We start from the raw sequence: 26,118 nt of genomic DNA on the forward strand, positions 1-26,118 counted from the left end.
ATGGAGTGTGGTCAAATTGCACAGGGAAAGAATGTCTATGAGGGCAAAGTTGAAAAAACTTGTGAACAAACTAAGCAAGAGACCTTGTAGAATAAGGAGCCAACTTGCTACAACTTTTCATGGATGGTCTCTTGCTTAGTATCTTGACACGTTTTCCAACTTTGCCCTCTTGGGCATTTTATCCCTGCGCAATTCGACCACTCTCCGTCTGTGGTGCCACAACTACTATACTTGCTTTCTGGTGGCTTCTTCTTCGACATGTACAAACAAAGGAAAAAAATCAATACACAACTAGAATCATAATTAAGTTTGAACATATATAAGGTTAAAAATATGATATTGTTGTTCGAGATCTCTTCATCATCCTTTCTTTTTCTGAGTGACAGTCATTAAATACCATCATGTTGGATTTTGTATGGATGTAGTATCCTAACAGAAAAATCGAACTTTGGCCTTTAACAGACAAGGTGATATTCACATCCTGCTCTAACTCATGTGCAGCCGAAACATGGGTTGCTTTAAAGGATTCAATGCACAAAGTGTCGTCTATCTCTCTTGGCTATCTCTGCTTTCAAGAAAGCTCAAATGAAATATTAAGGTCACCTAATGTCGCCTGAATGAATTGACTAAACCATCATAATGAAATAAATTCTAGGTAAGACCTTGCCATTTAGTTTTCTCCAGAAAGTGTAGCAGCACATTAAAATAATTATGTATTGTGAAAGGGTATGATCAACATGATAACACAAATTCAGTGTGGGTAACCCCTAAAATTCCTTAATGCATGGTCAAACCTAGGATTATCTGACTGCACTGCACAAGGAATCGGTTTATAATATGACTTGGAAGGAGGTAACGGTAATTCGCAACAAGTGTCACATACTATAATGTGTTATTCGTAGTGAGACCAGTGTGTAGGCCATATACACTGAAATCTATAACCGATGTGGTCCTATACATATGTACCACCCTTTCAACTAAATTTTATTTGTCACCCAAAATGAGCCTCTCGTTGTATAAAGAACCCTAAGTTGTGGCTGCTCGGTGCTGCTCACAGGTTGCCGCCCAATAATGTGCCGACAGATCATAAGAGAGAGACCAACAGCCTTCGACGTGTGGAAATTGTTAGAGGACCAGCTTTCACTATGGACATGCCTTACCGATGCCCAGGTGGAAACGAGACATGGATCTGGCAGCAAGCGACTTGTAGATCACAAAAGAGCAAAGGTTGATGGCCTCAGAAAGCTTATTCGTTCACTAGTTTTGATGTCTCCAAATATTTTAGATCTAATTGGTAATAAAATTACTACACATTGTGAATACTTTACCATCAAGCCTCAGAAATATGTGGTTTATGCGCGAGTAGCTGGCTTATGCCTGGCCAGTGCGGGTGCTTGATTTTTCCAGATGCAAATTTATCATGTGCTTATTAGTCTGGTCATGCTAGTTTAAACTGTACAGGTTAGATGGCGATGTTAATTATTAGTCTGGATTTTACTTCAGAAGTAATTTTTGAGACATGGGAATTAAAAGGTAAGCACATGTATGAAAGTACATGTTTATGTTTTTTAACTCTTTTCTATGCTAGAATGATGATTTTTACTTTCTAAGAAAAGTCTGATGGTTGAGTTCATGAGGCTAGACTAAAGTCTTGCAAGATTAATTCATGATATTGAGGTGTTTTTTGGTTAACATGTTAATATAATATCAAATATAAACTTTTTTCGTGCGTGCAAATTAGTATAAGTGTCGGACATGACATAACATATTAACATAATGAGTTTAAAGAATATAAAAACTAGTGCAACGATGACCGACCAAAGTGACTTCGAATATTAATTATGTATACCTGGTGATCCTAAGGCGGCCGTTGGATATGTCCTGGCCGGCCTTTACCTCTGCTCCTGTCGTGCATGCATCCACATCCTTGGTTAGTTAATTTGCTAGAAGAAACAACATGCATGTATTTGTGCTTGCCGAGCACATCTAATTTAGTAACATTATAACCGAGTATTATTCCAGCCTACCAGTCATCAATGATTTCAGCTGTTGGATCTAGACTTGTGATCATTTTTGGTCACTGGATCAACCTATGATCGCTACAGTTTTCGCGAGTGGGCATGGGCTGCTGCTCCCGTAAAAAAATTGGCCTTCTCTGGTGACTTTGGCCAATATGGGCCTTTGAATGCTTCGCCGGGTGTCCATGAGGAAAAATACTGGATAATGCTGTATACTGATGTGCAAAACCTCCATTGTTGATAATTATCTTGAGCCATATATCATGTCATCAACACTACTTCTCTTTATCGAAACAACAACAACACTACTGCTGCATACCAAGAACAGGTTTGGGAAGTCACACAATTAAGCTTTTAATATAACTGCTACCTGTTCGATTAGGCTTTGTATATAAATTTATTTCACACTCTAATTTGAATGAGGGCGCAGCAGTAGAGATGGTAAGGTTTTTTGTTCCAACATACGATCTATTAAGAAATTCAATTCTTGGACGTTTTTCCTGGGTTTTCTGCTGGTATTGCAGAGCTTTCATCCTAACCGATGTACACGAGGTGATGCAGAGCTGTCCTGCTCCATATTAATTTTATCTTACTTTGGCCCCATCGAGTGCCAGTGAACATCAAGCCATGTGAAGTCAGCGCAAAAGGTAATACAATTCATTACTTAATTACACAAAATGACAGGAGCTTAGAAGTATAGAACTGATAAAAAAATGTTTGTCGTTTCTAATTTTGTAGCACTTTGAGTCTCCTTGGGTTAGAGATAACTCTAGATAATAACACTGCTTGACAATGTGAGTTTTGAGTCAAATTTAGTCAATCATTTCATTTATGTGCTAGAAAGAGTTTCATCATTCCTTTAGTCCGATAACAGATATTATTGCTGAATCTACTCAGTATGAAAGGTAGGTTTTCGGTTCAAAATTCATTTATGTGTCTTCCAAGCAATTCTGATTGGCATATGATCCTCCACCATGCCCTTTTGTTCAAATGTACCGATCTTGATGCAAGGAAAGCAAATCTAATGAAAAGAGGAGCTCAGACTTTACTCCACGATTGGTACCTAACCATTTTTTGCTCTCTTGTGAGAAAGTTAGGTACCAATGCGGCTGATCTTCTTAAGTTGCTTACAAGTTTTAGATCAGATCACTGGCTGTCAATAGCCCATTAGTACCCTCTAATAATACAAGGTCATATCAGTTTGTTTTCGCCATTGTCGTCATTTTCCTTAATCAAACAACTCTTTTTGAAGTTACCCAGTAATCTTGCGTGAACATCCATGGCATCAAACGTACAACTTCAATGCAGTGCAGACTATCTCGCTCCTTCATGTCAGAACTGTATTACAAAGGCTCTATGAATGGACTATGATATATTGAGATTGATTTAATCTCACCCTTTGAAATCAATCCATATATGCACCAGGTTGTAGCCAACACTATTTACATTCAAACTACAAGCCCGGAGCAATATCAAAGCACTATTTTGTTTTCATGCGTTCCTTGTATATCTTATCTTCCATGTTTTATGCTTCAAATAATTGCAGAATTTTCAACCATTTATTGAATAATTGGATGGGCGCGGTATCGCGCACAGTCACAAGTATTCAATCCTGCTCCGATTTTGTTCCTTGATCGCCTTTTGAGGGTTTGTAATTATGTTCAGTTAAACAGGACTACCACATGGATTTATTGGCTGGGAGGAGAGCTGCAACAAGATATGCTGCTACAAAATAGTGTTGGAGTTTGGCCTCGCTTGATCTATCTTGGGCCTCTGAATGAAGTTATGTTGTCTTTTGAGAAAAAAAAGGGTGTTGTGTACTTTTGTTTTGAAATTACTGATATTCTGATTCTACTCTATCTTGTGATACACGGCTATATCCCTCGAAGCCTCTGCTGAAATCCTAAATCTGGCCATCTTTTATTTTCAAGCTACCCATTAGTGCTATGCTGCTGCACCAATGCACAATTTTTGAGGATTGAATTTGTTTAATATCATGGTAACTTCTAAACTCTAGCTACCTGCTCATTTTTAAAGCTCCCGTAATGATTTTTTTTCTTCTGAAGACAAATCATAGGGACATGATTGAAATGTTTTCTGTGGTTTCCCCATTCCTACAAATATTCAACGTCTCCATTGCTAATTAAAATCTTGAAAATTGGCTTTCACCTCGCATACCTCCATATTTTACCTTACCACTCTATCACCAAAATTGACGGGCGCCGCAATGCGCGCCATCATAGTCTAGTAATGATTAATTAAAGCAACAAAAAGAGAATGGTGGATCCATCGTGATAGGTACCCCATAATGCCATGGATCGAAGATGACTGGCCTAGAAGTAATCGATCGAGATGTTTGGTGCGGTGTACTCAAGGTTTTGGATCCCAAATAGGCAAATTTTCTCGTGGGCGGGCGATATTCCTAGTAACCACGGTTACCAAGAAATACCAAACAAATTTTGGACGAATTTTTTAATTGAATTTTGAATACAAACTCTTTTAAATTAGATATAGAACTATCTTGAACTAATATTATTCAGAAAAGAGGTAGTTGCTCAGTGGTACCTCTACAACGTGCGTGCTTAGCTGTGTTGATGTCGCGAGTTTGATTCTTTGGGTCCTCATTTTGTTCATGTTTTTTACTTACCTATTTTGAAAAGTAAAGAAAAATAACAAAAAGAAGTGCGGAAGGAGGACCCAAACCAGCTACCTCGCAAGGCAGATAATAGATGGTTACCGCTACGCCACAGTACAGATGTTTTCTTAATTGAGAAACAAAGTTAATTTAGTACACCTTGAGTGTTTAAATTTGAATTATTCAAAACAAAGTTAATTTTGTACACCGTAAGCGTTTAAATTCAAATTATTTGAAACAAATTTATTTTTTTGCTCGGGATAGGTATTTCTCGTGGGGCGGAAAGAAATGCGGCTACCGCCCGTTATCCGAATTTCTCGGGCGGTACCCAAAACCTTGGGTGTACTTCTCTTCTATGGCATGGGTGGGTTGCGTTAATATAATAGTACACCTATGAATACATGTGTGCATATCATTTAAGGGCATGTACAGTGGTTGATAAGATAGTCTTATCTTAAATTTTGCATGTAATTTAGAGATGACAAAAAAGAATGTCTACAATGGGTCATCTCTTAGTCTTATCTTCAAAAACTAGTTATTCCTAAAAACATGGTGAGACAAATTGTGCTAAGAGATCATCTCTTGTCTTCTCTTAAATAAGAGAAGACAAGTCTTTTCTTATGAGTTCTCTCTCCTCCACCTCATCATTTATCTTAGGTGGCATTCCTAAGATAGCACCATTGTACATGCCCTAAGTCACTAAGCTCCCTTGGGTAAAACACCCAGGAATGACCCACGTGATCAGATTTTGGATTTGGCCATGAATTTTGACTCGGTCAGCCGCTGGTTAAGGGCTTTTCCTATATGTGCCTACTTCGAGCATCTCTAGCAGACCCGTATAATGCCCCGGCCCACAAAATAATGGTCAAAATGTGGATCCGCACAAAAAATGCTGCCCGATCAGACACTGTAAACGCGTCATACCCGTAAAAGTTTTTGAAGGGCGCGATAAAAAACTTCTCCCGATATGCAAAAACACAGTTTTCGCGTCTGCATCTATGGTGCCCCGTATCAAGAGAAAGCAGTTGGCGGCAGCCAACTGCCACGGAAACATCCACGTTCGCCATCCGCCCTCCGCCGTCCGCGCAGCCTCAGACACCACGCTGCCCGTCCCCGGCCGCCGGCCGCCAGTCCCGGCGCCCCAACAGCCGGCCACCCGTCCCGGCGCCCCAACAGCCGGCCACCCGTCCCGGCCCTCCGACCGCCGGACGCCCGCGCGCCCGCTCGGGCCGTTTTTTTAGAACGAAGACGCCAGATGCGTCCGGCTTTAACTTAATAAAGCCCCCAACAAGCAGCGTACCGAAACACAAGTCTTTATACAACACCAAAAGCCGTTCAGGCCCTCGAAAGAATGAAACCTTGGCAGTTACGATGAAGGCCAACCAGACCATGAGCAGTCTTACAAGGCGTAGGCCCGTACAAAGCGCGCAGGCTCGTCAAGCATCAAAATACACCACGTCCTAAGTCGTGGTCGATGGCTCCCTAGCCAACACGTACACATGCATCAAACGGTCTTGGGCAGTCTTGAGCATCTCAGCATCCTTGCGCCTTCCCAGCGGACTCCACTGCTGCAAGAACAGGTTGCATTTGTAGATAATAATAGCCAGATGTGCTGGAAAACATCCCTCGATGGTAAACTTGTTCCTAGTTAACCACAAAGCCCAAAGGAGTGCCCCTGCACAGCTCCACATTACACGTTTAGTAGGCCCCTGGATCCCATCTAATAACTGAATTAGCTCTGCCGCAGATCTAGGGTCCCACTGGACACCTGCCACGGTACGGACTGCGCTCCATGCAAACCTTGCTAGTGGGCATCGAAAGAAGATGTGATTGGCATCTTCGAGTGCACCGCACAGCGCGCAAGGGCCGGTGGCCGGACCATTGCGTTTGGCTACGTTCAGGGAGGTGGGAAGTTTGTCGCGGAACATTTGCCAGAGGAAGAGTTTAATCTTCAGAGGCAGCCGCCCTTTCCACAACCCTTGGACCACAAGTTGCGCTGGCCCTTGGCACATTTTGTGGTATAGGGATTTAACCGTGAACTTATCCGAACCGGTAACCGTGTCAGGCTGGTCCGAAAGACCGATCGGGCTAATCATATCTAGCAAAGCTGCTAGACTAGTTTGCTCTTGCCCGCTAAGTTCTCGCTTAAAGTGGATTTCCGGAGGGAATGACTCCAGCGCATCTGCAACCGCCATTGCCGGGTCAACGGCAATGTCATACAGGTCACGAAATTCGGCCCAGAGGGGTTGGGCGCCTATCCAGTGGTCTATCCAAAAGCGAGCGGGCCGGCCATTCCCAATTGAGAATTTTGCCCCCATGGCAAAGGCTGGTTTGATAGCCTGCAGGTCATTCCAGAAGGGGAGCCCCTCTGCCTCCCTTCAGAAAAAATTCTGTCAGGGAAATATTTTGCCCTTAGGAGGTCAACCCACAGCCCAGTTGCCCCCTGGGCAATCTTCCAAATCCATTTGCACATCAGAGCAATGTTGAGGATCCTCGTGTTGGTGATCCGAAGGCCCCCCAAGGCTTTGGGTCGACACACCCATGCCCACTTGACCATGTGGTATTTACGGTTAGGGCCCGTTCCTTCACAAAAGAACTTGGATCGGGGTGTGTCCATTTTTGCGTGAACCCCCTCTGCAAGCAGAAAGAGGCCCATTGCAAACATGGGCAGGGAGGAGAGACTCGAGTTCGTGAGGACGATTCTCGCTGCTTTCGAAAGAAATTTCCCCCTCCAAGGGCAAACCCTTCCCCTCACCTTAGCACACAGAGGTTCCCAATCCTCTATAGTGGGTCGTTTGGTGTCAACTGGGAGTCCGAGATACGTAAACGGAAATGTCCCAACTTTGAAGTTAATCAAATCAGCTATGTGCCTTCCCTCCTCCCGCTCTACCCCCATGGAGAGCACTTCACATTTGTGGAAGTTGACCAACCAACCCCTTGATACGTACTGCAAATGAGTCACTCCCCCTGGAATAAGGTGACCAACCAACCCTTTGATATGGCCAGCGGCGGCCGCCTTCCGAAGCATAGGGGACAACGCATCCACCACGAAGTTGAACAAAAGCGGCGACATCGGGTAACCCTGCCTGAGCCCGCGTTTGTTCCGGAAGAAGTGCCCTACTTCTCCGTTCACCGAGACTGTGGTCTGGCCACTCGAGACCAACTGCATTACTTGGTGAACCCAAACAGCCGAAAAGCCGCGTCTAAAAAGCACATGACGTAGGAAATCCCGATTTACCCAGTCGTATGCCTTCTCAAGGTCTAGCTTCAGGAGAATGGCCGGTTTCTTCGTGCGTTTGAGTTCATGAACAATTTTCTGGAGGGCTAGCGGACCCTCCAGTATGTTGCGGCCACGAATGAAAGCGGATTGGTTATGATGAATCGTGTGGTGGGCTATCGGACCTAGGCGCATGGCACAAGCTTTCGCACAAATTTTAAAAGGGACGTTGATGAGTGCAATTGGGCGAAATTGTCTAATGTTGTCGGCCCATGAACCTTAGGAATAAGCGATAATACTCCAAAATCAATGCGAGCTATATCTGCCGTCCCTCTCATGAACCCGTTGCAAATCTCAAAGACCGGGCCTATGAGAATAGGCCAGAATCGCTTGAACATAGCCACCAGTCATCCATCTGGGCCCGGGGCCGTGTCCGATTTCATGCCCAGCAGGGCATCACCAATTTCTTTAGGGAGGAAAGCGAGCCCCAGCTCGTCATTCTCACGGTCGAGTACATGTTGGGTGGCCTCTCACACGTCCGCGTGAAGGCCAGCCCTCTCATTCTCACAAGACCCCACCCGTCCCGTATTAGCTTAAATCGATTGAGCTAGTTCTAGCTAGCTAGCTCTGTCCACTCAGAATCGATTGAACGAGCTAAGCTAGCTAGCATCCAGTCAAAATCGATTGAGCTAGCTAGCTTCAGCTACCTACGGCGACGGCGGCTTCGTATTTTGCTAGTTTGGTTTGATCTACAGCAACTGTGAACGGAGGAGTCCGGCCGTCCCGCGCTGCCCCGGTCGCTCTGGCCTCCGGCCCGCGTCTTCCTCGCGCCCCTGTCCGCGAGCAGCCGCTCTGGCCTACAGTTGATTTCAATTTGGTGTGAGGAAGAAGACGGCCAAGATAAAAATGGACTAGCTGTGGGCTTGTTCGGTATATTCAGAGAATATTTTTTTATGGGCTGATTACACGGGGTCTGTTCGGCCACAGCTAAAATCGACCCGCAAACCGTTTTTCTGTGGTCTGCAAAAAATATCATTTTTCTGCAGACTGTAAACGAGTTTGCTGGTCGACAATATACGGAATCTGTTAGAGATGGTGTGGCCAGTATTTTGCCGCCCTAGGGAATAACAGCCTTTGCTATGCCTATTTAGGATAGAGCCGCACTGAATCAACTTTGTCACTCATAAGTCTTGCTGTTCCTCTTATTCCTAAAATTAGAGTGGCAATTTTTTTTACCATGTGTGAGAATACAGGTAAGTAGGAGTACACCAATTATTTTATTCATTATGCACTATAGCTCAGCAAGCTCCCGTTGCCAAGGCTCCGATTGTGCCCCGCCGAGACTTGTCAACTTTGTCACTTAGAAGTCCTGGTGTCCCTCTTATTCCTCAAATTAGTTGCAACATCGCTCCTCCTCTTGTCCCCTTCAAGCAGCACCAGCTTCAAAACGATGCCCCCCAGAGGAAGGACGGCCCCGAAGGCCCTGTCATCGTTTGATTTGGGAATCCCGGATCTAGGATTTCACCGGAGCAACAGGAACAAGGTGACGGCGATGCCTTCGACAAGGAGATGACGCCCAAGACACCGTCATCATCCATCATGACCAAGGTTGACACGGTTTTCACTCACATTTCGTCAATCAGAACAAGCAACTACCTTAAACCACGGGGAGCCACGCCGTGTCGGTGTGCGCTGCCGTTGGATAACTAGCAAGAAGCCATCGTCCTCGCAAACCCGTCCTTGTGCCACTGGCCACCCACGAGCGAAGGACGACGAATCTAGGTGGGTTCTAGATCCACGACTGTCGTCGCGCCCACCATCACCAGACAATAAGGGGTCCAGTCGGCCACGGGGCGAGCTCCGCTGCCGCACGATCAAGGACGACACAATGGCCGCTGCACGCGCTTCCTGCTAGGCCTCGCCCTAGCCGATCCAAGAGGAACTCCGCCTCGTCCAGTGCCTCGGCCCATTCCACGCCAGGCCCGCCGCCACCCTATCCTACATCGGCAACAACGACAGAAAGGAAGGCATTGGCTTGGAGGAGCTGTTGGCGGCTGACGGTATCCTGAACTAGGGGGTACCAACCTAGTGGGCCCACAGTCTTCGGGCTGACCTATATAGGCTGCCATTCTCATAGGGAAGGCCTCCAGAAGCCTCGTAGCTCGACGTGATCAAGATGACATTTGCCGAGGACTTGATGCTTACTCCAAGGATATCTTCGGCCGCCGCAATGAGCATCCTTAGAGCTGCAACCGACCATGTAACCCTAGATACCCCCCTGGTGTGTATATAAGCCGCGAGGGGTTTAGCCCGTAGAAGGGGTTTTATCATAATCACATCCACCTAGCCTTAGGGTTAGAATACTACTTACGATCTCGTGGTAGATCAAGCTTTTAATCGATACACAATCATCAATACAAGCAAAGCATGACGTAGGGTATTAGTTCTCCGAGAGGGCCCGAACCTGGGTAAAAACTGTCTCCTTCGTCCATTGTTACCCGCCGATCCGAGATCCACAGCACGGGACCCCTGATGACCCACAAGTATAGGGGATCAACTGTAGCTCTTTTCGATAAGTAAGAGTGTGGAACCATACGAGGTGCCAAAGGAAATGACAAGTGCTTTTCAGCAAGGTAATGTCTGCAAGTGCTGAAATGGTAAGTAGCATAGTAGTTTGAAAGCAAGATAATTTGTAACGAGCAAGTAACGATAGTAGTAACTAAAGTGCAGCAAGGTAGCCCAATCCTTTTGAGGCAAAGTACAGGCCAAAACGGTTTGTTATGATAAGCAAAGCGTTCTTGAGGGTACACGGGAATTTCATCTAGTCACTTTCACCATGTTGGGTTGATTTGTGTTCGCTACTTTGATAATTTGATATGTAGCTGGACCGGTGCTTAGGTGCTGTTCTTACTTGAACAAACCTACTACTTATTATTAACCATCCCGCAAGCATCCGCAACTACGAGAAAAGTATTAAGAATAAATTCTAACCATATGTGACAGCCTGGTTTTTTCCCTCTCTTCTTTCTTTGATTTTTATATTGTTTTGATTTGAATTTGGAGTTTTGAATCACTTCAGTTGGACTTAAACACTTGGGCACCACCTTGATTTTCACCCAAGTGACTCATTTCTCTCTCTAGCCATCATTTCTTCTCTGGTCAACCTCAAAATAATATTATGAATATTCTTGTTAAATGAAAAATATTTATTTTCTCCTCCAAAACCCTAACCAGCCACATGTGTTCCAAAGCAACCCCAATTTTTCTTTCCTACAAAAATCTGAGAAAATTCCCAAATATTCTTTAAACCCTAGGGTACCTTTCTGAGCAAAAATATTGCATCACTTTTTGGAATATTTTTGCTACAGAAAATATTTTCTGTTCTGGACAGAAATGGTAGTTTCTACGGCAACTACCATTTTACTTGCTCCAATGCTGCTGAATTTTCTTGTGCATCACTACCTTCCTAGATGATTGCTAACCTCTAAAGCTCAGCTCCTAACTCTTAGTAGTTTGACCATAGTTAACTCTCAAAGTTACTGTCCAGAAACTTACCATGAAGTAACACTCCAACTTACAGCACCTGAGCTCGACTCAAAGGATTGGCACAACCCTAAACACTAAGGACTACACACCAGACATGAAATTGGGGCCAGCCGTGGCTCTATGCCAAAGTGCACGCGGTAACCACGCGTGTGCACGGTGCCAGCCTGCTAGCCGACACGCTCTGGTTGCCGCCAAGCGCTCTATGCGTCGCGTGCCCACTTCCCATGCTGCCGCACCTCGCCGAACCTCTCCACCATCACCGTCTCTACTCCCTTAACTCCCTCCTAGCGCTTGCCGACGCCGGAGCTCGCCGCAGCGAGCACAGGCGCAGTCCGGCAAACAGAACAGTGCGCCGCGCACTGTGTTCGTCGCCACCCCCTCGATCATGTGCTCGTCGCCGCCCACCCACAGTGCTCGCGTGAGCTGCGTGGCCTTCCCCCTTGCTCACTGACGCCGTTCATCGCCGGGCGCCGTGTCCAGGTGTCCTCCCGCGGAGCCCGATCCCCTTCTCTCGCTCGCCTATAAATGCAACCCTCCCCAGTCCTCTCGAGCATCACAAACCCACCTCACACACTCCACAAGACCGTAGGAAGCCGTAGCCCGATCGGGCAGGCCTCGGGCCATAGTCCCCGAGCTTGAGCTCGCCGGCGATCCCCGCGGTTCGCCTCCACCGCTCCAGCCCCTCCCAGGCTCGAGCCACTCTTCCAGAGCCTCCGCCGTGCTTCAGTGGTGCCGTCCGACCCGGTTGGAGCCACTGGTGCTGCCTCTGGTCACCGTCATCCCCAACTCCTGCGACCTCCGCTCTCTGCTGCTGCTGGAGAGGTCCGTTCCGACACCGTCCGACCACCCCTAGCTAATCTACGGGTACGGGCAGGTGCGCCTCAGTCTTCTCTCTCGATCTATCCCTCTAGCTCCGGCCAAGATGCCCTCCTCGCCGTCGTCTGCTCCAGCGTAGCCTCGCCGTGCTCTGTTTCCTTCTCCCCCTCCCTCTCACCTGACTAGCGGGGCCCGCTGTCAGCCACTCCAGTCCTTAGCCGAAGCGGTACGAGTGGAGGCGCCCCGCGGGTTTACATCTTCGACGTCACCCCCCGCCCCCAGATCTGTTTTTATTTAAATCAAATTCAAATTTAAACAAAGAGCGACTAAGGACTACTAAGCTCGACTCAAAGCATTGGCACAACCCTAAACACTAAGGACTACAAGCCAAACATGAAATTGGGGCCAGCCGTGGCTCTATGCCGAAGTGCACGCGGTGACCACGCATGTGCACGGTGCCAGCCTGCTAGCCGACGCGCTCTGGGTGCCGTCGAGCACTCTGTGCGACAGCCATAACTTTTTAACCATAAGTCCAAATGAATTGATTATTTTTGCATTGTGTTCTTTATGAAAATATCTAGCAGCACACCAAAAAATGAGATTTTTCTCTGCTGTATAGATTTTCTAGTGAATTTCAGAGTGTTTCTTGATGTTTTCTTTTTATGTTTTTAATTGTTTTAAGAAGGTGAAGCTTTTCTTGAGGATCACCAAGAGGAGTGCGAACCTCACCTGCACTAAGGCAAGCCACAGCAACATTTTCATGGTGCCATTGCAATATTTGTGATTTCTCAACTTGAATAAATAATTTAGTTCATGCATTTAAATCACTAAAATAAATATACATTTATTCTGTTGAATGCTTGTTTGTGTTGATGTGTTTGTTTACAAAAGGTTAAAGCTAACTAAGTTAGTTTAAGTCATTAGAAGTTATATTTGATTATGAACAAATAATTTGTTTATGAAAAAGAATTATTTTGGTTAATATTTTCTTGAGTGAGAAAAGAATTATGCTAAGTTATTGTCATGGTTAGTTTGCTGAATAAACATAACCAGAAAAGTGTTATGTGTTTCTGATATGTATGGTTAGTGCTTGATATAGTTGATCCGTTATTGTTCAAATGATAAGTGATGCATGTTATATGATTGCATTTGCATGGCATATCATGACACCGATTATTTTTACTTTAAGTTGAACCTGATAATAACTCAACTTGAACATATCGTTGATCGGGTCATGGTGCCACTGAATCAAGTTTTTCCCCAGTGCAACCACATTTGCCTTTGTGGGAAGGCCTTTATTCGGTCCATTGTCATGCCTCTGGTCGGTGCCTCCAACGAGGGAAGGTTATGGGCATGCGTTACCCTGGCCCCGTAAGCAGACATAACCTTGTGTGCCCGTTGTTGTTATGGTACCTTGTCCCCGTTTGGGACTGTTTATGTTTTGCCACAACGGTGGCCGTTGGTGTCTTCGGTAGACACGGGGCCACCCAGGACTTAGCCCAATGGGGAGAGAGTCGGAGCGTCCGGGAGAGTGTCATGGCAGTGGAGGGGTTCTGTTGGAATGACGTTGCTCCACCCGAATGGGAGTGCGAGGCCATGGGTACCATGGTGCGGGTACAATGCGCTACCTCTATAGAGTGTATTTAATCTATCGGTAGCCGAGTCCACGGTTATAGACACGCTCGAAAGTAGGTCACACCATGGGTCAATGTTTAAATAATTCTGCACACTAAGATGATAACTTTGCACTATTGGAAAGAGGATGGTTGAGAAACCAGTTTGATGATGGAGACCAAGTTTTTGATCAGTTTATGATCCGAGAAAGATCACCATTGGGTTATGAGGTAACCCGATTAAAGACCAAGATGTTGGTCCGCTTGTGATCCGAGAGAGATCATCGTTTGGTAAGCAAGTCCGAGGGACTTGAGTCACGAGATCATGATCACTGCATTTCTGTTATGATTTTGCATTAATGATTAAATTGGTTAATTATCATTTTATTGTTTGTCATTATGCTTGTTGTGAGCTTGCAAGTACATTCAATGTACTGACCTGGCATGTCATGCCAGCTTTCAGGAAAGTCTAGTTGGAACGGAGTGCTGTCCGAATCTAGATCGTGTCCACATCGGTGTCCCTATGCTATGGAGTCCCGTTTCGTCGTTGTTCCACTACCGCGTAGTTGTCGTGATCGAGGCCCCTTTATGTTCACTAAATAATGTGCATATTGTTCAGCCGCACTGTGTGTGCCGCTTGGCCTCGCAACTTGTTGTAATATGAACCATGTTCCGCTAGCATCAATAAAGCGGTTGTATTATGTACCAAGATGTTGTGTGTTGCTAGAAGACATGGTCTCTGGGCTGGCAATACAAGGTAAACCGGTTGCTCTGAGCCAGGGTGCCACAACACTTGGTATCAGAGCCGCACTGACTGTAGGACACACTAGACTACCACCGTGTAACTGGACGTTAGTTAGAGTAAAAGTTGAGTGCCGATAGTTTTGTAGCTGGTTGTTGCATTGCATACACTCGTTTATTTTTATTCTAACCTACTAATGGCTTTGAGTGTAGATGGTTCCGGTGCCCTATCCGTGCCAGTTGCAGCTGATGCCGTACACGTCACCGCATCTCCTTCGTAACGTGTGGCGTCGGCTGTACCCCCTCGGTGACGACCCAGTCTATCGTGTGTACCGGGAGCATCTAGCAGACTCAGTGTATGAGTATCACGTAGTGGTTACTCTGCGCACCAGTTCATCTTCCAGCACTTACATTCGTACCTCCAGGAGCGGTTTCGGTTCTACCGCTTCTGAAGCTGTCCAGTTTGCTGCATTTGAGGACCTCGTCGAGCTACGCTATAACGAGGTCCGAATGGAGAACCATCCAGGTTTCCACTATTATCCCTCCTTGCATGGCAATGGTCGTGTCCATTATCCTATCATTGATCCGGAGTCTGATAGTACTGCTAGCCACCTTCCTCGCTACATCACTTCTAGCTACCTTATGATTCACGAGCTGGCTCGAGAGCTGACTCGTGCTTGCAATGCTTTAGCCGCTACTAGAGCCTTCACTACTCCATCGTCTACGGGATTTACTCCTTATATTCCATCCAGTTCTAGCTCACCTATTTCACCGGTTACTCCTCCGAGTAGCTCAGGCAGCTCGACCGTGAATCCTCTCAGTGCTCCTGCTGAGTGGGTTTCCCTTCTCACTACCCTCGTAGCTGCGATGCTTCAGCCCCATCCTGCACCTAATCCGGAGGGAGATCCCTCGAGGTAGCGTCATCATGTTACCTTTAACCCGGAGGTCTCAGTTAACGTCGCCAGTTCAGGATCCGAGTCCGCTTCAGGAGAGGACCCCGCAGCACCAGCAGAGCATTAGAGCGCTCGAGTATCCACAGTTGTCAGGTTGATGTACGGATGTAGTCGTATGAGTCATGATGTTCCATTCTATGTATGAGAGTAGTCGAACTTATCATGTCATTTATCTTTCATGTATGAGTCTATGTATAATTATGTTGGAACTTTCTTTTACTCGACGTGTTTCCTTCGTTATTTCACTTTCTTTCACGTTTTGTCGCTGGCTTTTCCCCACTATATTTTTGGATGTTGCTCATCGCGGTTGCGTTATCTTGGGAAAAACAAACAATAGGATGACGCGGGGAGGCAGCAGTAGCGACGCTTGTGAGGATGTCCCTGTTCGTCGTTCCGCACGACAGGCAGGACACTCCCCTAGCCGTACGTTCCACCACCACCTCCACCGCCAAATCCGCCCTCCACCGAGCAAATTCTACGCATGTTTGAGGAAAGGAGGAATAATGATCTGATTGAAATATTAAGTAGTGTGCAAGATATGGTTGGGCAGAATGGAAATCAGAACAGTCATCACTCCAAACTGTCAGATTTTCAGAGAACCAAGCTTCCCAGTTTCAGTCAGGTTATTGATCCCTTGGACGCAGACGACTGGTTACGAACTATTGAGAAGAAGCTTGAGATTGCTCGTACTGAAGAGGATGACGAAGTCCCGTTTGCAACTCATTATCTTGAAGGCGCTGCTGCCCTATGGTGGGAAAATGCAAAAGCCATGTGGCCTGCTGATGAAGAAATCACATGGACAAAATTCAAGGATCAGTTCTGTAAATACCATATTCCTACTGGAATTATGAAGGTCAAGCAGTGTAAATTCCTCGCGCTCGTCCAAGGAAGTCAGTCTGTGAGTGAATATTTGCATAAGTTCAATCATTTGGCCCGTTACTCCCTTTATGATGTGGCCACTGAAGAAAGAAAGATTGACATGTCTCTTGGGGGATTAAACCAGCATCTCTGATGCAACCTCAGTATGTTTGATTTCCCCGATTTCCAAACTCTGGTAAAGAAGGCCCTCATTGCTGAAAGAGAGCACAAGCTTATACATGACAACAAGCCTACAAATAAGGATCACAAGCGCAAGTTAGAGCCGAGGAAGGAGGTTCAGCCAGTGCAAAAGGTTCGTACCTGGCAGCATACTGAAGTAGAGTACTAGCCCAATTGGCAGCAGATTGTTAACAAAACCATTACACAAGTCAAGAATGTCGTGACCAACTCGGTGCGAGAAGAGTGCCAGTGCAACAATTCTTGTCTCAGTTGTGGGAAAACTGGACATTATTTCATGCAGTGTCCCAAGAACGGCAAGACTAATGCTCCATTCAGGCCACAAGTCAACTTTATGGGGTCATACCCTGTCCAGCAAAACATCACCGGGCAAGTCCATCACCTCTCCGCAGACGAAGCCCAAGAGAACACCGAAGTCGTCATTGGTATGTTTTCTGTTGATAGCATGCCTGCCATAATTTTATTTAACTCTGGGGCTTCCCACTCTTTTATTTCACAGAGTTTTGCTGCCCAAAACAAATTTCCTTGTTCGATTTTGAGCAAGAATATGCTGGTACAATCCCCGGGATCTTTGCTCAGAAGCAATCTGGCTGCCGTAATCTGGAAATTAATATTAACGGAGTCCATTTTCCAACTTCCTTGATAGTCATTGAGTCTGCCAAGTTGGACCATATTTTGGGGATGAATTGGTTAACCCAATATCAAGTATGCATTAATTGCACGACCCGAGAAGTCACCTTGACAAGTCAAGAGGGGCAGACTACAAAATTCTATGCCCGCAGGAGCATACCCAAGAAAGAAATGGTCTTCACCGCTGTGGCTGGTGAATTGGAATTAATTCATGTGGTTAGTGAGTTTCCCGATGTATTCCCAGAAGAACTGCTAGGCATGCCGCTAGACCGAGAGCTTGAGTTTGCAATAGATCTTGTGCCGTGAACTGCACCGTTATACAAGAAATATTATCGGATGCCTTCATCAGAATTAGTGGAGCTAAAGAAACAACTTGATGAGATGCTCCAGAAAGGTTATATCCGTCCCAACTCTTCACCATGGGGATCACCTGCTATATTCGTGGATAAGAAAGATGGTAGTCTCCATATGTGTGTGGATTACCGTCAGCTGAATGATGTCACCATCAAAAACAAATATCCACTGCCCAGGATTGATGACTTATTTGATCATCTCAGTGGGGCAAAAGTATTCTCCAAAATTGATTTAAGGACAGGATGCCACCAACTCAAGAATAAAAAGTAAGATATTCCTAAGACCGCGTTCACTACTCGGTACGGTCTTTATGAATATACCGTTATGTCCTTCGGCCTTACCAATGCCCCTACTTTCTTCATGCATATGATGAATAAAGTATTCATGGACTTCCTCGATAAATTTGTGGTGGTTTTCATCGATGATATTCTCATATACTTAAAAAGTGAAGAAGATCACAAAGGACGCATCAGAGCTGTCCTACAAAGACTCCATGACCATCAACTGTACGCCAAATTTAGTAAATGCGAGTTTTGGCTCAAGCAAGTTGAATTTCTTAGGCATATACTGTCCGCGGAAGGTATAGCCGTAGGTCCAAGCAAGGTAAAGGACGTACTTGATTGGCTGGCACCCAGAACAGTATCCCAAATCCGGAGTTTCCTTGGATTAGCCAGATACTATCGTCGTTTCATTGAAGGCTTCTCTAAGATTGCCAAGCCAATGACAAAGCTTCTCAAGAAAGATAAGAAATTTGAATGGACTGAGGATTGCGAGAAAAGTTTCAATGAGCTAAAAACCAGACTGACAACAACACCTGTGTTGAACCTTCCAGACATCTACCGCAGCTTTGATGTGTACTGTGACGCTTCCACACAAGGTCTTGGATGCGTACTTATGCAAACTAGCAAGGTGGTAGCATATGCATCCCGACAGCTACGACCCCACGAAGGGAACTATCCTACTCATGATCTGGATTTGGCCGCAGTGGTTCATGCTCTCAAAATTTGGAGACACTATCTCATTGGGAAAAGGTGCCAAATATTTACCGACCACAAAAGTCTCAAGTACATATTCACTCAGCCAGATTGAATCTCCGCCAACGAAGATGGCTTGAGTTAGTAAAGGACTATGATCTTGGAATTAATTACCACCCGGGTAAGGCCAACGTGGTTGCCGATGCACTCAGCCAAAAGCCTGTCAGTCTGAATACCATGATGGAATCCTTGCCTCCCGAACATGAAGAGGAGATTGTTCAGCTCAATCTGGTCATAGTTGATGCTGGTCTTGCTAATATTATGGAAGTTACTCCTACCCTCGAGGATGATACCCGTAAGGCCCAGCCAAATGACCCAGTCCTCCAAAAACATGCCAGGCATATGTTAGCAGGACATACCCTAGATTTTTCTAAGGATCAGCAAGGTACACTGCGATTCCGTGGAAGGATTTGTGTACCAAGGCAAGAAGATTTAAGGAAGAGAATACTGTCAGAAGCACACAAATCTTCATATTCTATTCACCCCGGAGGTACTAAAATGTATGAAGACCTTCGACAAATATTCTGGTGGGATGGGATGAAGAAAGACATTGCCTATTTTGTGGCCTGTTGCGACATATGCAACAAAGTGATTGCAGAACACCATAAATCAGTCGGACTCCTCCAACCGTTGCCCGTTCCACAATGGAAGTGGGATGATGTTTGCATGGATTTTATCACAGGGCTACCAAAGACTCAGCGAGGCAATGACGCAATATGGGTCATAGTTGACGCCTTAACGAAGGTAGCTCATTTTATTCCCATCAAAACCACATACCGAGCCAATCAGCTCGCACAATTATATGTGTCCAGAATAGTCTGTCTGCATGGAGTACCTCAAACAATCACTTCCGACCGGGGGTCAGTATTTACCTCCGCTTTCTGGTCACGTCTCCATCAAGCTTTGGGGACAACACTAAAATATAGTACCACTAATCATCCTCAAACCGATGGACAGACTGAGCGGGTAAACCAAATACTCGAAGATATGCTTCGAGCATGTGCCTTGGCCCAAGAGCCTAAATGGGAAGACTGTCTGTTGTATGCCGAGTTCTCCTACAACAATTGTTTCCAGGCCAGTTTTAAAATGTCACCTTATGAGGCTCTATATGGCCATAAGTGCCGCACTCCGTTGAATTGGTCTCAAACCGGAGATAGCCGCATTTTCGGAACATATCTCATGATGGAAGCCGAAAAGCAAGTCAAGGAAATCCGAGACCGATTGCAATTAGCCAAATCCCGACAAAAGAGTTACTATGATCCAAACACTGACATATCAGTTTTGAACCTGGAGAGCATGTATACCTCCGAGTCACTCCTATGAAAGGGGTCAAGAGGTTTCAGACTCGCGAAAAATTGGCACCCAGGTTTATTGGTCCGTTCCCAGTTATGTCCAGAGTGGGTACTATTGCATATCAGTTGGAACTGCCCCCAGAATTGTCAAAAGTGCACAATGTGTTCCATGTCTCCCAGTTGAGACGATGTATATCATCGCCCGAGAAAAAGACTGCTATGGCAGAAATAGAGTTGGCTAACGATTTAACGTATGAAGAGAGACCGTTCATATTAAAAGGTAGAAGCAACTTTTGGGATGAGGTGGAAAGGGTCACTCATAGTAAAATGAGAAAATTTTATAAGGTTCAGTGGGAGCACCACACAGAGGTAGAAGCAACTTGGGAACGAGAAGAGTTTCTAAAGGCAAACTATCCAGAATTGTTTTCCCGAGCAACTGAATCTCCAGGACAAGATTCATCCTAAGTGGGGGAGGTTTGTGACAGCCTGGTTTTGCCTTCTCTTCTTTCTCTGATTTTTATTTGGTTTTGATTTGAATTTGGAGTTTTGAATCACTTCAATTGGACTTAAACACTTGGGCACCACCTTGATTTTCACCCAAGTGACTCATTTCTCTCTCTAGCCATCATTTCTTCTCTGGTCAACCTCAAAATAATATTATGAATATTTTTCTTAAATGAAAAATATTCATTTTCTCCTCCAAAACCCTAACCAGCCACATGTGTTCCTAAGCAACCCCAATTTTTCTAGGGCACCTTTCTGAGAAAAAATATTGCATCACTTTTTGGAATATTTTGCTACAGAATTTTTTTCTGTTCTGGACAGAAAAGGTAGTTTCTATAGCAACTACCATTTTACTTGCTCCAATGCTGCTGAATTTTCTTGTGCATCACTACCTTCCTAGATGATTGCTAACGTCCAAAGCTCAGCTCCCATCTCTTAGTAGTTTGACCACAGTTAACTCTCAAAGTTACTGTCCAGAAACTTACCATGAAGTAACACTCCAACTTACAGCACCTGAGCTCGACTTAAAGCATTGGCACAACCCTAAACACTAAGGACTACAAGACAGACATGAAATTGGGGCCATCTGTGGCTCTATGCCGAAGTGCACACGGTGACCACGCATGTGCACGGTGCCAGCCTGCTAGCCGACGGGCTCTGGTTGCCGCCGAGCGCTCTGTGCGACAGCCACAACTTTTTAACCATAAGTTAGTTTAAGTGATTAGAAGTTATATTTGATTATCAAGAAATAATTTGTTTATGAAAAAGAATTAGTTTGGTTAATATTTTCTTGAGTGAGAAAAGAATTAAGCTAAGTTATTGTTATGGTTAGTTTGCTGAATAAACAGAACCAGAAAAGTGTTATGAGTTTCTGATATGTATGGTTAGTGCTTGATATAGTTGGTCAGTTATTGTTAAAATGATAAGTGATGCATGTTATATGATTGCATTTGCATGGCATATCGTGACACCGATTATTTTTACTTTAAGTTGAACCTGATAATAACTCAACTTGAACATATCGTTGATCGGGTCATGGTGCCACTGAACCGAGTTTTTCCCAAGTGCATCCACATTTTCCTTTGTGGGAAGGACTTTATTCGGTCCGTTGTCATGCCTCTGGTCGGTGCATCCAACGAGGGATGGTTATGGGAGTGCATTACCCTGGTCCGGTAAGCAGACATAACCTTGTGTGCCCATTGTTGTTATGGTACATTGTCCCCGTTTGGGACCGTTTATGTTTTTCCACGATGGTGGCCATTGGTGTCTTTGGTAGACACGGGGCCACCCAGGACTTAGCACAGTGGGGAGTGAGTCGGAGTGGCCGGGAGAGTGTCATGGAAATGGAGGGGTTCTGTCGGAATGACGTTGCTCCACCCAAATGGGAGTGCGAGGCCATGGGTTCCGTGGTGTGGGTACAGTGCGCTACCTCTGCAGAGTGTATTTAATCTATTTATAGCCGAGTCCACGGTTACTGACATGCTCGAAAGTAGGTCACACCATGGGTTAATGTTTAAATAATTCTGCACACTAAGATAATAACTTTGCACTGTTGGAAAGAGGATGGTTGAGAAACCGGTTTGATGATGGAGACCAAGTTGTTGGTCAGTTTGTGATCCGAGAAATATCACCGTTTGGTTACGAGGTAACCCGATTAAAGACCAAGATGTTGGTCCGCTTGTGATCTGAGAGAGATCACTGTTTGGTAAGCAAGTCCGAGGGACTTGAGTCACGAGATCATGATCACTGCATTTTAGTATGATTTTGCATTAATGATTAAATTGGTTAATTATCATGATATCGTTTGTCATTATGTTTATTCTTGTTGTGAGCTTGCAAGTACATTCAATGTTCTGACCTCGCGTGTCATGCCAGCTTTCAGGAAAGTCTCGTTGGAACGGAGTGCTGTCCGAGTCTAGATCGTGTTCACATCGGTGTCCCTGTGCTATGGAGTCCCGCTTCGTCGTTGTTCCGCTGCCGCCACTACAAAAAAAGACACATCCGTGACATTTTGGGCCGAACGAATTTTTTTTCTGTCATACATATGACACTTCTATGACGAGAATTGTGACAAAATCCGGTATGATCATAGATGTGGTGGGCTCCTACTTCTATGACAAAAAATCATGACAGAAAATGGGCTTTTCGTCCTGGCCGGGCCGGAGACGCAGCTGCATGACATTCTTTGGGCCGTCCATGACAGAAAAAACCGTGGTAGTAGCGAGGGCGAGGAAAATTTCAGGGAGTTCCCGGTTACGGTGGGAGGTCGGGGGCCGAGCAATGCGCGTTTCTCTCGTACACGTATGCGCGTGTGTGCGAGGCGTTGGCTCTAACTGAACCCGAGAGAGGCGTTGGGCTATAACTGAACCCGAGCATTGCACTACAGGCTACGCGTTACTGAACCCGAGCGATCGATCGATGGCTGTTAACTGAACCCGATCGAGCGATTCCTTCGCTACTGCTAACTGAAGCCGATCGATGGGATGAACAGTGAGCGTTGCGGGGGGGGGGGGGGGGGGGTTGGATGATCAGTGAGCGGTGGCGTTGCCTCTGGATGAACAGGACCCCGTGGTGTGGTGGAGGGCTGGATGAACAGTAGACGGTGGAGGGGTGCCCGTGGAGGGGTGGATGAACAGGACCCCATGGTGTGGAGGGCTGGATGAACAGTAGATTGTGGAGGGGTGCCCGTGGAGGGGTGGTTGAACAATACCCCGTGGTGTGGAGGGCTGGATGAACAGTAGACGGTGGAGGGGTGGTTGAACAGTAGCCGATGGAGTAGCGCGCGGTGGAGGCTGGATGAACAGGAGCCCGTGGAGGCTGGAGGAGGTCGACGGTAGCCCGTGGAGGCTGGAGGAGGTCGACGGTGGAGATGAACAGTATCCTGTGGAGTCTCGTTTTGCGGTACACCACACCCCTCCCGATAAACATGACCCCCGTTTCGACCGTAGCGCTCCAACACAAGTCCGTTTTGTCCGTTTTGCGGTACGCCACACCCCTCCTGATCAACAGGACCCCCGTTTCGACCATAGGAGGTCCGTTTCCTCCGTTTTGCGGTACGCCACACCCCTCCCGATCAACAGGACCCTTGTTTCGACCGTGGCTGGTCGAACACAAGGCCGTTTCCCCTGTTGTGCGCTACGCCAGGCCTCATTTCCATCGTCTGTTCTGTCCAAGCCCTCCCGATGAACACGACCACGCATTCCGTTCCGACCCAGCCGGTTGGCTCCCATGCGTTCCGTTGCCTCCCGATGAACACGACATATTCTGTTGCCTCCCCATGAACACGACGCATTCCGTTGCCTCCCCATGAACACGACGACGATGCTGTTTCTCCGTTCCGACCCAGCCAGGTCAACGAGCCCTCGCCGTACGTATGCGCGAGTAGGCGTTCGAGACCCCGCCCGTATGTACACATACGTGGCCGTATTTTCTTTCTTGCACCCTGGCCGCTGTACGTACGTGTACATGCTACGTGTGCGCCTCTACTACGACACGTGCGCGCCTCTACATCCACCAGTATATATGTACGTACACGTTCGCGACCAGAATGACAATGCTACGTACGCTTCGACCAGGTGGGTCCCGACTGTCAGGCACTTCCTTGCCTGCGAAGATGTAGCTGGTGGGTCCCAGCAGTCAGCGGGGCGAATCGTTTTGTTTGTTTTTTTGCCCGAACGCACTTCCTTGCGTGCGAAGGTGCAGCTGCTGGGTCCCAGCAGTCAGGGGGGCGAATCATTTTTTTGCCCAGACGCACTTCCATGCGTGTGAAGGTGTAGCTGGTGGGTCCCAGCAGTCAGGGGGCGAATCGTTTTTTTACCTGGACACACTTCCTTGCGTGCGAAGATGTAGCTGGTGGGTCCCAGCAGTCAGGGCAAACGTTTTTTTCGCGAAATACGGTGGCCCGTCCGGTGGGTCCCCGCTGTCAGGTGGAGGAATAATTATTTTGCACGTAGTAAGGAGGCACTTCCTTGCTACGGCCGTGGACCCAGCTGTCAGCCTCTCCACGTACATTCCACATCCGATGGAAGCCATTCCTTGACCACATTGACCACGCTGCGCTGAGAGCTCCAGGGCGGTGGACGACGGCGAGGCCTAGGAAGGAGATGACGCGGAGCCGGGGAAGACGCGACAGTGGATGCCCACGCGTAGAGGAGTACGAGGGTTCACTGGTTCGCTGCGGTGTGAGGCTGCCGTCTCCGTAGAATAACAAGGGGTGTGGGTAAGTAGAGGGATGGACTGGCCAACGGTGGGAGTAGTAGGGGGCGGTGAGGCCTCCGCCGCATTGCAGCCGGCCACGGGAGGCAGGAGCACGAGGCACGACCGGCGCTGGTTTGGGCAGCTGGAGCAAGAAGACCAGAGGTTGAAGAAGCACTACGGCCGTTGGATGGACATCGTACGGTCACAGGAGCTAGAATCGTGCATATTGACTAAGTTGACAAAGCCCTCCGTCCCCGTCAACTTAGTAGGCCCACAAGTCAGCCTGCCACTATACTGGGTCCCAGCTAACAGGGGGAGTATTCATTTTCTTTGTGCGTAATAAGGAGGCACTTCCTTGCGTGCGAAGATATAGCTGGTGGGTCTGAGCTGTCAGCACCGGTAATGTTCTTTTCGCGAAATATAGAGGCCCTTTCGGTGTGTCCCTGATGTCAGGTGGAGGAATCATTATTTTGCGCATAATAAGGAGGCATTTCCTTGTGTGCGGCCGTGGACCCAGCTGTCGGCCTCTCCATGTACAGTCCACTTAAGATGCATGTCGGTCGTTGACCACGTTGACCAGGCCACGCTGAGAGCACCAGGGCGGTGGACGACGGCGAGGCCTAGGAAGGGAATGACACGGAGGTAGGGAAGACTCGGCAGTTGTTTCCCACGCGGAGGGGAGTACGACTGTACGAGGGTTTACTAGTTCGTCTGCCGTCGCCGGAGAATAACAACAGGTGTGGGTGAGTAGAGGGATGGCTAGGCCAGCGATGGGAGTACGGTGGGGCGGTGAGGCCAGCGTAGCAGCAGAGCTGGCCGCGGGGAGGAGGTAGCAGGCAGTCCCGCCGGCGCTTGTTTGAGTGGCTGGAGCAGGAAGAGCAGAGATTGAAGAAGCACGACGGTCGTTGGATGGCCATCCAACAGTCACTGCTTGTGCGTCAACCTTTTTTTAGGAAAGCCTCAAATCTGTGGAAAATAGCATACAGCCCATCTGCCATTATTTCTAATAATTTATAGCCCATTTTCTAATTATTAAGGTTTTTTTGGAGCCCATATTCTTTTTGTTAGCATTACAGCCCATATTGTGGCCATAGTTAAAAAATTATACGAAATTTTGCGTATTTCGGTGCGATCCGAACTGTTTTTAATCCAGAAATTTCGACTCACATTCAAACTGATTTTAAAAATAAATGTATATAAATATAAAATCCAACAAATTCTCCACGCATAAAAATTAATGTAATTTAAAACCTCGAAATGAAAAAAAGATATTTGAAACTAATTACCGGTTTGATGTGTTTTAAAAATGTACAGCCCATTTCTCATTACTGATGGGCCATTTTCTCGGCCAACCGAATGAAAGCTCTCCTCGTCTTGAAAGATTTGTAGCCCAACAAGCCTGACAAAGCGACTTACTTGGCAAATCACAAAAAAACTTGGCTGTGGCCGTGGACCCAGCTGTCGGCCTCTCCACATACAATACTCTTCTGATGGAATGTCGTTGACCACATT

The sequence above is a fragment of the Triticum urartu genome, chromosome 7A (genome assembly GCF_056163025.1).
Source record: "Triticum urartu cultivar PI428250 chromosome 7A, HENAU_Tu73, whole genome shotgun sequence".
NCBI lineage: Eukaryota > Viridiplantae > Streptophyta > Magnoliopsida > Poales > Poaceae > Triticum > Triticum urartu.